Source organism: Dromaius novaehollandiae, chromosome 1 (genome assembly GCF_036370855.1).
Source record: "Dromaius novaehollandiae isolate bDroNov1 chromosome 1, bDroNov1.hap1, whole genome shotgun sequence".
Lineage (NCBI taxonomy): Eukaryota > Metazoa > Chordata > Aves > Casuariiformes > Dromaiidae > Dromaius > Dromaius novaehollandiae.
In genome coordinates, this window is record NC_088098.1 from 93,578,590 (window position 1) to 93,591,192 (window position 12,603).

The 12,603-nt window shown below is 41.2% G+C and overlaps 1 protein-coding gene across 3 annotated transcripts in view; it reads right to left on the minus strand.

Annotated features, from left to right (window-relative positions):
* The window catches only part of LOC112979629 (phospholipase A2-like), a 35,440-nt gene extending 22,955 nt beyond the window's left edge, over window positions 1-12,485 (minus strand). For all 3 annotated transcript variants that reach the window (XM_064520417.1, XM_064520412.1, XM_064520409.1), the window contains exons 1-2: window positions 4,821-12,485; window positions 4,602-4,695 (exon numbers count right to left, since the gene is read on the minus strand). The gene's annotated coding sequence lies outside the window, so the exon portion shown is untranslated. The remainder of the gene's footprint in view (window positions 1-4,601; window positions 4,696-4,820) is intronic.
* Window positions 12,486-12,603: the final 118 nt, after the last annotated feature.

Genomic DNA, 12,603 nt, shown 5'->3' on the forward strand with positions numbered 1-12,603 from the left:
AGCCTATTTTTACCCTCAGAGCCCTCACACCAAGCAACTGAGCAATGAAAAATTGATCTAATTCAACATAGATAGAAGTGTAGTGACGCACATGGGGAAGAACAATCCTCGTCTCACATACAAAATGAGCTCTGAGCTGGCCTTTGTCACATGGGATTGAGACCTTAGTGTCAGAAGAGACAGTTCCAGTGCTCACCAGCAGTAAAAAAAAAAAAGAAAACCCAAATCAAACGTTAGAAATTACTAGCAAAAGAAGAGAGACTAAAACAGAGAATAGGAAACAGACTGGCTTGCACCTGCAGTACAGCATGCGGACCTGGCCCACAGCTCCAAAAAGGATGCAGCAGAAATAGGAAATAGCCAGAGACAGGCAGCAAGGATGACCACTGTGTGGAGTGGCTTCTGTCTAAGGAACAATAGAGTAGGCTAGGGCCCTCTAGCCTGGAAAACAGACAATTTAGGAGGGATATAAGAGAGTTTTACAAAATCATGAATGTCGTAGAGATGAAGATCAACTGTTTACCTTTTCTTCCAGAACAAGACCTAAGGGCCAGCAAGAGATGCTAGTAGGCACTAGTAGCTCTCAGTACTCCCAGCTAACAGATGTATTACTCTTCTTCCCTGGGTGTTTGCTTACAGCTACTGCTGGAGACAGGTTACCAGGCTGGATGAACTTTTGGTCTGTTCCAGAGAGCTCATGGATGGCATCTCTGCAAAGTCACTTCCTGAATTCATCCACATCTCAGAGGTTGTAAGTAATTTTGTGAGATTATCGCACAAGAGCTACAGACATGTAGGCTTTTTGTGGTCGCTTTTCCAGGCTTGGGTCATAGAACCTGGAGATAAGCAAGTCTCCCTTGCATGATGCTACAGTTAGCATCCTCCTTTCAGCTCATTTCTGGAACATTTTAGATTTGCTTTGTTAGCTCCTTCTAGGAGACACAAGAGGTGTCCAACTTGTCGTCCCTACAATTGTACATTAGAATGTCATCTACCATGAAAATAATCACTAACAAATGCTGTCCAGTCACCCTAAATTAGGACCCTAGAGGCATCCTCAACCCTTCTCTCTGGTTACTTGTGCTCTTAACATGTAAAGGGAATGCTCTAGTCACAATTGCTTATACTCATTTTGTCACCAGATTGTAAGCCTAGTGGCTCTTCACCAGTCAAATCATACTTCTTCAGTTGCATGCATCTGGCAAGTCAGCTCCTTAGGGAGTTTTGTTTAAATTGTTTGGGCCTAGGCAAACAAGCATCTTGGGTGACTTTTGTAGAGCCATGAGAACTGATTACCTGGATTTACGTACTTTAGGATAAGGATTCTATCTGCTTAATCCACCCAACCCCTTTTTTTAACAAATATATTTTGTGCTTCAGTAAGTACTCTACAAAGCTTTGCTGGAGTGAGTAAAACAGAGTCTAGTCTTTGGGGTAATCTACCCAGAAGATGTCACCATTTTTTCAAAAACATCACCATATTTTTTTTGCATCTTTGCTACAGGAAAGCCAAAATCCTCTTGCTTGCTCTTCCACTAGCACTTCTTTTGTTTGTAGATCTACTAAGTGCATCATTTGTCACTGGTTTAGTAAGTTTCTATTTGTCCCTTGTTTAATTGTCAATAAATACAATCTCAGTCAAAACATATTTTCAGCAATGTCCATATTTCCTTGTATTTTAGCCTTTAACTTTTACTTGGTATTGTAGTTTGCCTTTCTCTGCAAAAAGGACAGTTAGGCCATTGTCTAGTTTAAATCTGGCTTTGTTTCACCACAAGTTTGCTATCCTCTCTTGCAGAATCTGAGCAAAGCTTCACACATTCAACCAATGCCAAATAGCATGTTTGGTGCTTTGTTTCCTGTTTGTGTGTGGGTTTTTTTTTTCTGAGACAGCTACAGTATTTATTTTTGCTGATCCGCACTATATTAATGCCTGGTATGCACAAAATCTTGCTTTCTGAGTCAGTGCTTACTTTCTTCGAAAAAGATATTTTTTCTTTCATTTTCTTTTCTGCCTACTTTTTCTAGCTTTAATTACTGTACTTCACCTATTTCCTAATTTACATTTCTTACTTGGCATGTATAGGATTGGGGAGAGGGAGTCAACTCTGAGTTTTTGCCTGCTGCCATGGTTTTGTAATGTTCATTTATTTTCCTTGTATATTCATGGTTCCCTTGTGCTGCATGCTGAAGTATCTCTGTACCATCATGCAGAGATTTAAGAAGTAGTTTGATATGAACAGGATAATGGCAGGATGCATTGTGAAAAAGAAAGTATTGAAATGTCCAACTGAGTGACTCTTTCCCTTCACCAAAATCTTTACAAGTCTTTGCAGGATGAAGCCTCAAACAAGATAACTTGTCAACCTCAATGTACTATGACAACGTCCTATGCGATGAAATCTTAAACGTGTTGCTGCAGTGATCTCTGGGGAGGCTTTTTTCTTAGAAATATGTGTTAAGATTTTCTTTGCTTCAAAAACAAACATTAAACCCAAGACAAAACAAACCCCATAAACTGAAAACCACAACCTAGTTTCAAAACAAATTCCCCATACCACTGGCTCTAGGTAGGCAAGAAAGCCCTGAGTTTCTCCTTACTTTTCTACACGACTTGGGGCAAGATTTTGAAACAAAATGTACACCTAATGATAAAATCTTTAAATTTATATTTAAAGATGTTAAATGTGTGGACCCAGTCATACCAAAGTTGAACTCAGGGCAATTCCCTGTAACTTCTGAATATAAGAGCTACTTACATTATCTCCTCAGCTTCATATACCCACAAAGCATGTGAAGTGTCCACTACCATAGTAGCAAGATATTACGATCTCACTTGAAAATTAATTATTTCTATTTGGACCCTTCTCTCCTCTCTCCGGGCTTAACTGCTCATGATTTGAATGTACTTAGCTCTTCATTAGTCTTTTTCGTTTGCTATGTTTTGTCACCGTGAGACGATTTGTGTGTGTTCAATGTCATGAGCTGGAGCGAGTTCAAAGAACTCATCTGAGAGAAGCCAGGAGTAGATTAGAAAGAACTTTACTTTAGAAAAATAAAGACACACAAAACAAAGAGTAGCTGAAGAATGAAGCAACACTGATAAAATGTAACGAATTCAGATATGACAATCTATTGCTAGAAGCATGACCAGAAACAAATATCTGCTATTTGAAAGATGATTAATTCTGTCTTAGAAATCAGTCATAAGGAAGAAATCTTACTTAATTAACCTAATTTCCAGAAACTAAATTTCAAAAAAGTCCTTGGAGAACCAGCTGACAAGTATTACTGCATGAACAAGCTCAAGAACAACACTATCTCAGAACAGATATTATTATTGCATCACTAATATGAAACTGGGGTTTTTTTTCTTTCTTTTTTTTAATGCAAGGCTATCAGGGATATCAACTATTATTTGCAGTTCAGACATTTTCTGAATCTTGCTTTTGGAAAGTCCTGTCTTCTCTCTCACATCTGATGGTCTCCTTTGATCTTTTTCTTTTTAGCCTGACTCAGCATAAGGAATGTCAAGAAGTTTCACCACATATCAGACTTCTACTTTTATTCACCTGTTTATGACAATTTCTAATGTCACTCTATGAATTAATTCATCAGTGAATAAAAGGGAGCAATTCTGAACCACAAACTATAGGTAGGTGCCAACTCATTTTGACCCTGCAGCAAATTTTATAAATAGGACAGGAATATAATGTGAGAAGTTTTATGAAGAGGGGATCAGTAAGTGACTGACATTATACCTCTCATTTCTTTTATAGCAGTGGTAGCAGTGGTAAAACTGAGGGTAAGATGATCATGAATTGTAATCCAGCCAAAGGACAATTTTGTTTAGTAAGCACTCGGATGGCAATGTTTCCTTCAGGGAAGATGTTAACAACATTCCAGTCCTCCGCGAGGCCTATTTATGTGATATTTGTAAGAACTGGTGTTTCAGCAGCTGCAGTTTGAACTTGCCAGTAAGTTCTAAAGTTATTGAGGGGAAGGAAGGATAGGTCATAAATATGCAGACATCATGATTTCCTAAGGCTTGTCTCAGAAACTAGATTAAATATAGCCCAAGCTTGTGAGATAAAATAAACCACAAATATTAGGAAGTCTACATACGTGACTTTTTGGAACAAACCTTGAGCCAACATCTCAGGTAAAGCAAATAGTGGGAGCTTCACTGAATTTTACAACTTATTTGAGGGCCCATTCTTAATTATCTTTTTGGCACTTGCATTTCATAAATTCCAAGAGAGAATTAGTCAAAGTAGTCCATGAGAAACTGTAACTCTAGTGACACTGACCAGGTGAGCCTTTAAGTAGGTGGAATTTTTCCTGGAAATGGCTTGGGCAAGGAATATAACAGGAGGGTAGGGCTGGAAGGGATGAATAATCATCTAGCTCAGGAACAAGAGTGCCTAGACCAAGATTTTTCCATTCATGAGCTTATTTCTCCTTCACTACAAATGAAGCTATATACACTTTGAAACTTCACTACAAACTTCCTGGCTTGTCACCAGTGGATGTGAAGAACAACTGGCCATTGTCTTAATCATTTGCTTTTTGTAAAATATTATCGTATTCCCTCCTCCTACCTAATGGTTCCAGGTCCTCCTTATCTCGTTGGTCAAGCTGTTCACTCTTCTCAGAATCTCCCCAACTGTCTACAGCTTTCTCATTATTCTCCACCTGCAACAAGGACACACAACACCAACCAAGACTGAACAGGGGCAAGTGAACAATTACTTCTTTTATCTTTTATGCATCTCCTATGTTACTGCACCCAAAAATACTAAACTGACAGGGAACATTACCTTTGCTTGAAATTCATCTTCTTAAACTTTCATTATCGGTGACTCTTTCGGTTCCACTTACTTCTCATGGCTGCAAGTAACACTTAAGAATCTTCTGTTGAGCCAGGGGAGTAAGGAATCAGCAATATTTTTGTTGAGAATCTTCCCTTCCCATCAGAAGGCAAAGCAGACGGGCATAATTTCTAGGAACTCTAGAAGTTAATCTAAAAAGTACTGGAAATAAAGGATAACTTGAGCTTAATATAACATACAGCTCCTGAAAAATGAGGGGGGAACCCCCCCCCACACACACACAAATTGTCATCACCAGTTGACCTTTGCATTCTTGTGCATTATCTCACTATAGAGGGTTTTTGCTCCTCAGTCAGTTGAGCCCTGCATCCCTGCCAGGGTGTTGAACACTGACAATGCCCAAACATGAAGCAGCCTTCAACTTCATACTTGCTTCTCCTGTGGTGAAGGTGGCCCAAGGTAGGGAGTGTAATAGAAATAGAGGGCTGGAAGGAATGAGAGCTCCTCTAGCCCAGAATATAGTACCTAAATCTTCTGCTGCAAATTAATCTGGTTATTTCTCATTCTGTAACCACTGGATGCAGAGAATTTAATTATAAGCTGAGCATCTGATAGAGCAGAGTCAATGGGATCCAGACCATCTGAAAAGGGCTCCAGTACTTCAAAGGAATTGAGGGCCATAGCTACAGGGCCTAACAAACTTTCCTGTGCCTAGCATTTTCAATTTGTTGGTGTTAGGCCTCCAGAAGCACCTAACTGAGTGCCTAACAGGGATGTGGATGGACTTTGGGCCTCTGAGTAGGGCCCAACATACTTCTGAAATGAGTAGCTTGTTTACTTACTGTGGTTAAAAAGGCTATGAAAGAGAGAGAGAATAGAGAAGGAGGATCAATGAAGAAGCTGGGAGGAGGAAGCAAGGAGACAGAAAAGGGGAATAAAAATTCTGTTGCCTGGAAGATGACACTGCTGTCAGCTCACAAAGGTAGCTGGAGATAAAACACCTCTTCTCCTCCAAAACAGGTTTGACTTCCTCTTCCCATAACACTACTTATTTCTTTCTGCTCCTTGCAGGGAACAGCTCTGGCTGCTACCGCCTTCTCTTCACCCTCGTTCCAGTGTGACACGCCACTAGAGGGGTGTCTGGGATTCTTTCGGATCCCAAGGTTAGTTGTACTGAACTCAAGAGATCATAATTTGTCAAGTGTGAGAATTTATTAGAGCTAAGAGGTTATAACAAAGCTAACAGTATAGCAAAGCTAGAAATATGACAGTACTGAAAATATATACATATCAGAGCTCTACAGTTCAATCATGGGTGCACAGTACAACAACCTCTCTCGCCCTTTCCTCCAGGGCCACTCTTCTGGTATAGTTTTCCCTGGATTCTCAAGCAATGGGTGCACAGTATAGCAACCACTCTCGCCCCTTATGGGCCACCCCTCCAGTATAGTTTTCCCCAGTTCCTCCTCACCACGCTGTTGACATCAGGGGCATCCCTTCTGATGGGTGGGTCCTCGAGTCCGCAGGCCAGCTCACCATGGGTCCGAGTCCACACAAGCATATGTGGCTTACTGCCTTTTTATACCCAGTCAGAACAATGCCAGCCCACAGCCATACCAAGGCGACACAGCTCTAGTCAGTAACAGCATGTACATCAGCAGTGGACCTCGTGCTCAGCCCACAGCACTGCCCAGCAGATAACAACACGCTCATTAGGGGGTGGTTCTGTGGGGAATAGCTCCACAGCATCAAGATGTCTATGGTGTGGGTCTGCAGTGTGATTTCGCCTTTGTCTGGACTTGTCAGTCATGGGGTCATTAGAAGGCGTGCCCCCAGGCTACAGCAACCCCACAGTGTGGTGGCGCGCCGGCCGCGGTGCACCCGGGTTTGTTTACTCTTGCGGAGCACCCCAGAGCAAACCCCTCTACAGGCTGCACCATCCAGAGTCCCACGCTTGCCTGTGTAGCACCCGTTAGCCAGTAAGGTGAAATCACTATATTTTTACATGCTGTTTCTCATGCTGTTGATGCAATTCTCCGAGTGCTGCTCCAGGACATAGCTCTGCATTTGCTCAAGGAGAATGGTTAAGAGCTGTAGCAGAACCTGCAATCTGCTCGCAGGGACTACTTATGTTCCCGTTTCAGCCTGTGCCCTACTCACCAGCTCCTCCCTCACCTCCCAGCTCAGCATTCTGCAGTTAGGGGCAACTTCTCCAGGGCATCCTGCTACTGACACCTTTTGTGATGTCCTCATCATTTGCAGATGAGGTAACCACTTTCCAGAATCTGAAAACCTTTACAGAACCCAGGCAGTTCTAGTACTAGATGGATGCTGTGGTTTTCTGTTGTCATTGCTGCTGCTGTTGTTTTGCTGGTGTGGAAGTAAACATCAAAATACAAATCAGAACTAGCTAGTTAAAAGGGTCACCTGAGCATAAAGCAAAAAAAGACTTGCTTGCAAGAGACACTACTGCAACAACCCCAGAAAGCATTCAGAAAACTTCACTTCTGGTGAAAATGAACCCCACTCTCTTCTCAAACAAAGCAATTCACTTCAGCCATTTAGCCAACCCCCATTAAAGTCACAGGGATCCTAACATCACCCACACAAGTACTTTAAATCAGGGAATCAGAAGGGTTAAGGGAGTAGGCTACAGGGCAGAACTCAGCCCCAGGAAGGTGGAAGGAACCATTTCAAGAGGCTGTGGAACCAGTTCTCCAGCATCTGGTAGCAACACCGCCCACAGGCAGAAACGCGCTGGCAGAGCTGGGGCATCACAGAAAATTATCATCCGTTCTCCCCTGCACATTCAGCAGATCTCATGGTCTCATCCAGCCAGTGCTCTGAAACACACTATGTCAGTTTGGTGATTAAGTGGTAGAGTCAATCAATGACTAAATCAATGTCAGTATAAATATATCAGCCGATGCCTTTGAAGCCCTTCCTGCAAGTGTTTGTCACAGGCAAATTGTCTGGTAATGAGGGAGGTTTCTCAGTGAATTCACATAGAAACCATTTTGGTTTAAAAAGCTACCACTGTGGTCACTTAGCCAACAGTGCTAGTGACCAGACCTTGCAGATAAATCTCTCAAAGAGCCAAATTAGCTAAAGGTACAAGCTGCACTTGGCCTCACAGGAAGGAAAAAAGAAAAGAAAAGAAAGTGTTCAATGCAGTATCAATTCAGTAGCTTAGCCCAAGAATTTACTCATGGCACATCGCACTGGACACTGCTGGGAAAGGCTTTAACCACAGTCAGCTTACACAGTGCAAAGGGCACCTTATATTACCTGGACAGTTACAGCTAACATGAGTCTTCACCACTGCACTTACAGGTAAGGGAACATGAGGGGGGACTCTCCCACCACCGAAAAGGATCTGCCCGTGGTTCCTCCAGGCATACAGTTGTGCAGAGCATGGTCCTTCCACAAAGAGAACACATGCTGCTTCCTTACATGTTTTTTTTCTGTTTTTTTCCCCCACCTTTCTAAGAAGCAGGGCACTGTCTTTTAACCCTTTAATAATCAGGACAATAAAGGTGACACACAACATAGGAATGTTTCCCATCTGGGGCTCATGTTAATGTTCTGTTGTCGCACAGCAAAATATATTCACATGTATTCAGCTGTGGAAGCTAAATGGAAAGAGAACTAAGAGTAAAGTTCCAGATGCATGCAGATTGCACCACAGGACAGAAGGGATCCTTGCTAAGTCGATCCTCTGGAAATGCTCCCTCAGAGACTTTTTTGAAAGGCTATTAAGCTTGTTTGAATCAATTTTATTTTAATGGATATTCCAAATATTTTTTAAAAAAAAACCAACAACTATATGCCCGATGTTGAGAACTAGCCCAAATTACAGACGACAAAGGGTAGGTCCATTAGAAAGTTAAATATGTAAGGGTTTCCTCTTCCCATGTACAATGATACAAAATACACCATGAGGTTATCTTTTTTGCAAACATCAAGCTAAAAAGAGATCATATTCTACAACCATTCAATATAACAGACACTTAAAATGAGACAGATAAAGATTGAGAAGCTGGAAAAAGAAAAGAAAGAAGGCTACTAAAAAAATCTCACCAACTTTTTTTTTCAAGGCAGGTTTTGATTAAACAATAATTAACTTTGATTAAACAAAAGATTCTAGCTTTCTTCAAAAATTTCAGTCTTCACCTCAGAAAACTGATGCCAGTCAGATGCTTGGATCCTTTGCAAAAAATCAATTACCAGCCACTTTACCCTGCTTTGCCTGTGCACAGAAAGCAGGGAACACAGAGAGATGGCTGAAACCAATTGCTTTAATCTGATCAATAAATAAAACATTGTCCCTATGATTAATTTTTGGCTAATTTTTAAAAGTTGCAATTTTACATGGTGGGGAGGGGAGAGAGAAATCAAACACAGTATCTCCGTCAGATTTTTTTTTCAGTAGCCACTGGTTTCTGTACAGGTTTAGTATCAGGCAGAGAGGTGCTTGTTAACTGTAATTTTGCATATGCTATTACTGTCACATCCACATACCTATATGGACTTCTAGCTACAGAATATCCATTCAGGCCATAAGTATTCCTCAACTGCAATACATCTAACTAACTAGAACAAAGGTTTCACTTTACAGGTGTGAAAGTTGTAGTTTTGAAATATAGGGCAGGAATAGTGTCACAAGAACAGAGTCTGCAGTTAACACAAACTTTGATGATTTCATGCTATATAAAGAGGTCTATAAGACAAAACTTTGACTATCCCAGAGGAAATGAAAAAGGTGATTCAAAAGAATACGTTATCCTCTATCTGTTGAGACAGACAATCAAATCAAGCAGGAAACGTACACAAAGAGAGACGGGCAATCAGCCTGAGATAAAATGATGACAAGGTGCTGACATTTCAGATTTTCTCTTGAAATAGCAGGTGCTAGCTGAGTGCACACAATGCTAATGAACGGGAAATAGCTTTTCAGAAATCATCACCTTGAATCACAGAATTGACAGAACACAGTAAGAGAGAGGCTACAAGGTGATACACAACTTGGTGCCAACCATAGCTGACAAAGAACAGAAAAAAAAGTTAAAAAATAATCTCAGACCCTCACAGTTAAGAACTCTTCTGGTGAGGGTAGAAGGGACATCCACTATCACTGTAGCAAGAAAACTTGCAACAGACCTTCCATGAGGAAAGGACCACCTAACCAGCACACAATCCAAAGGGAAATTAGACTCTCGGGCATCACTCCTGACATGACATCAGATTAGAAGGGCCTCTTGGGTCCTTCACCACAAGGCTCTGCTATCATTAGTACCTGCAACATATTCGTTTCATAAGGGAACTCTCCTCTTCAAACAACAGTCTTTTGGGTCTGCTCTCTATAGCTTTTTTTTAATCATTATTTAAAATGTGAATGGAATTGACTACTTCTCCTATTTTTAGCAGTCTCTCTTCAATACCAGTGGGCACTGTCTTCACAGCCACAATAATAAATACCATCTTTACAGTCTCGCCAGCCAGCCTCTCCTCTGAGCTATTTTAATGAGGTGGAGGGAGAACATCACTTCAGGGAAAAATAAGTAAGAGGCTACTATCTAGACTAATCACTTCACTGCTTTGTGCAGCTTTCTGCTAGAGCTGTTTTCCTAGTGGCTCTTCAGTGTTGACAGGAAGACAAACAGTCTTAGAAAAAACAAAAAACCCCATCATTTTCTAAATCCCTAGCAGTAAGGTCATGGGACATGTCTGAAGGACAAATGCAACTTGCTCACCTCAGGTATGGGGGACAATACAACAGTGTTAGAGATGGGAGCCATTTCCCCCACATGCACATACATACATACTTTTTCTTTTTAAATGTCTCTCCATCTCACTATACATGTCTGCTTTATCCCTCGAACACTGAACCAATATCAGTAAACATCTCCCATGGTCAGACCACAAGATGCCGAGGGACACAAATCTGTCTTTGATCTCACCACCACTTTCTTCCAGAGTTGGAGTGCTCTTCACTCTTTTGAGTGAGGGTGCCTGCACTCATGTATATGTGTGTTATCATGAATAGAGGCTTCTCTGAATGCAGACAAGCTCTGGGTAAGATGAGAGAATCTGCCAGTGTGTTATATCACAGGATTAAGGGCCTGTACTGCAAACCCTGGGTCAAGATCCATCTCACAGTGTGCTTAATCATCTCTCTTGCACAGAGCTACTCCATTGCCAGTGCCTACTCTGTTCTGCAGTCCTCCAACGCCATTAAGACCACCTGACCTGGCAGTCCAAGAACTCTTTATACTCACTTACCTTGAGCGTGGCACACAGTTACTAAGTAAGACAGCTACATGCAGATCCACCATCCCAGACTCCAGAAAGAGCTAGCCTTCTTTCTGTAGAAATCTGCTTTTCCCTCTTACTGAAATCCCTTCTGATAAAGAAATCTTTTCACAGGAGGGGAAGAAAACCTTAAAAATGGCCATTATTTTAAGTAAATGCTTCAAATCAACTATCAGTTAAAGCCTGTTTTCTTCACTTCAGAAAAACCACAAGCATTTACCTGAGAGAGAGAGAAACGCTGGGAATCCTAGTTTTGCTAATATTTAAATGATCAAGAAAGGACGGACAACACCAGGACTGACAGCACCTCTAACATTCCCCTTTCTATCCATGACAATCCTTCTTTTGTAAGCAAGAATGTTAACATTCAAGAATTCAGATCTACACTTCAGAAAAATAGGTTTCTGATACAACATAGAGGGGGAAGAGAGCAACCAAGTGACAGCAAGCAGGGCTCTCACTGCTGAGATTACAATAACAGGACAAGATTATCCTGCCAGCTGCTTAAAAATAACACCCAAAAGACAAATGATCACTGTACTAGATAAAATAACTGATAGGATTTCTTCTTGTCTCTCAAAGCGCAGAATAGCACCTCCCATCCCTTTTGACCCAAGCTGAGGCTTGCATGTCCTAGCATTTCTGACAAATGAAGGCCCAGCTGCTCAGCTTGTCTCTATCTACATAAGTCAAAGATAAGATACCTAATGAGCCTGAAAAAGCACTACATCAGGACCTATCAGCAGCAAGGATTTCTGATTATTCTCAGATACTGCACAAAAGCAGCATATCTCCTCCCTCTTAGCCTTAGAATTGGCTCAGATATTTTAGAGAAGGAAGAAAGACATCTTAGGAAAAAATGTGAAAAATTACTAAACACCAGGGCAAAGAGGGTTAGCTTGAATGAACAGTGCATACTGCAGCTTTTTTGGTGAGCTTGGCTTCTTAGCATCATAGACATGTCTAACTTGTTTCATTCTGTAAAGATCCCAACAGTGATAATAAAAGGAGAAGTAGGTTGATTCCTTTCAAAGATAAAGATAAACCTGAAGAAACAATACTAACAGAGATTCCTCATCTTCAGTGAAATACTGACTAGGGTGGTTTGCTGACCCAGCAAATGCAGCCTGGATAAAAACACTTATTCAAAGAAAAAAATAACAGAGAGAAAATGCTTATTTGTGTCAGTCTCATCGATAGCCTCTCATAGAATTCCTGCCACCACAGTCAGTCACTTTGACAGGATTCATTTCTTCTAAAATATATTTCTTATATTAAACAGGCAGCAAGGAAATGAGGGAGTTTAAGGTCTCAAAATTACACAGTTTAGTTTTGTAACACTGTTTTCTTAATAAGACATGCCAGCCTGGGCAGATCTGCAGTGGTATAGAAGAGACATATGCAGAGGTTGTGAGATAATTAGGAATTACAGGGTGTTGTCCCCCCACCCCCAACAATG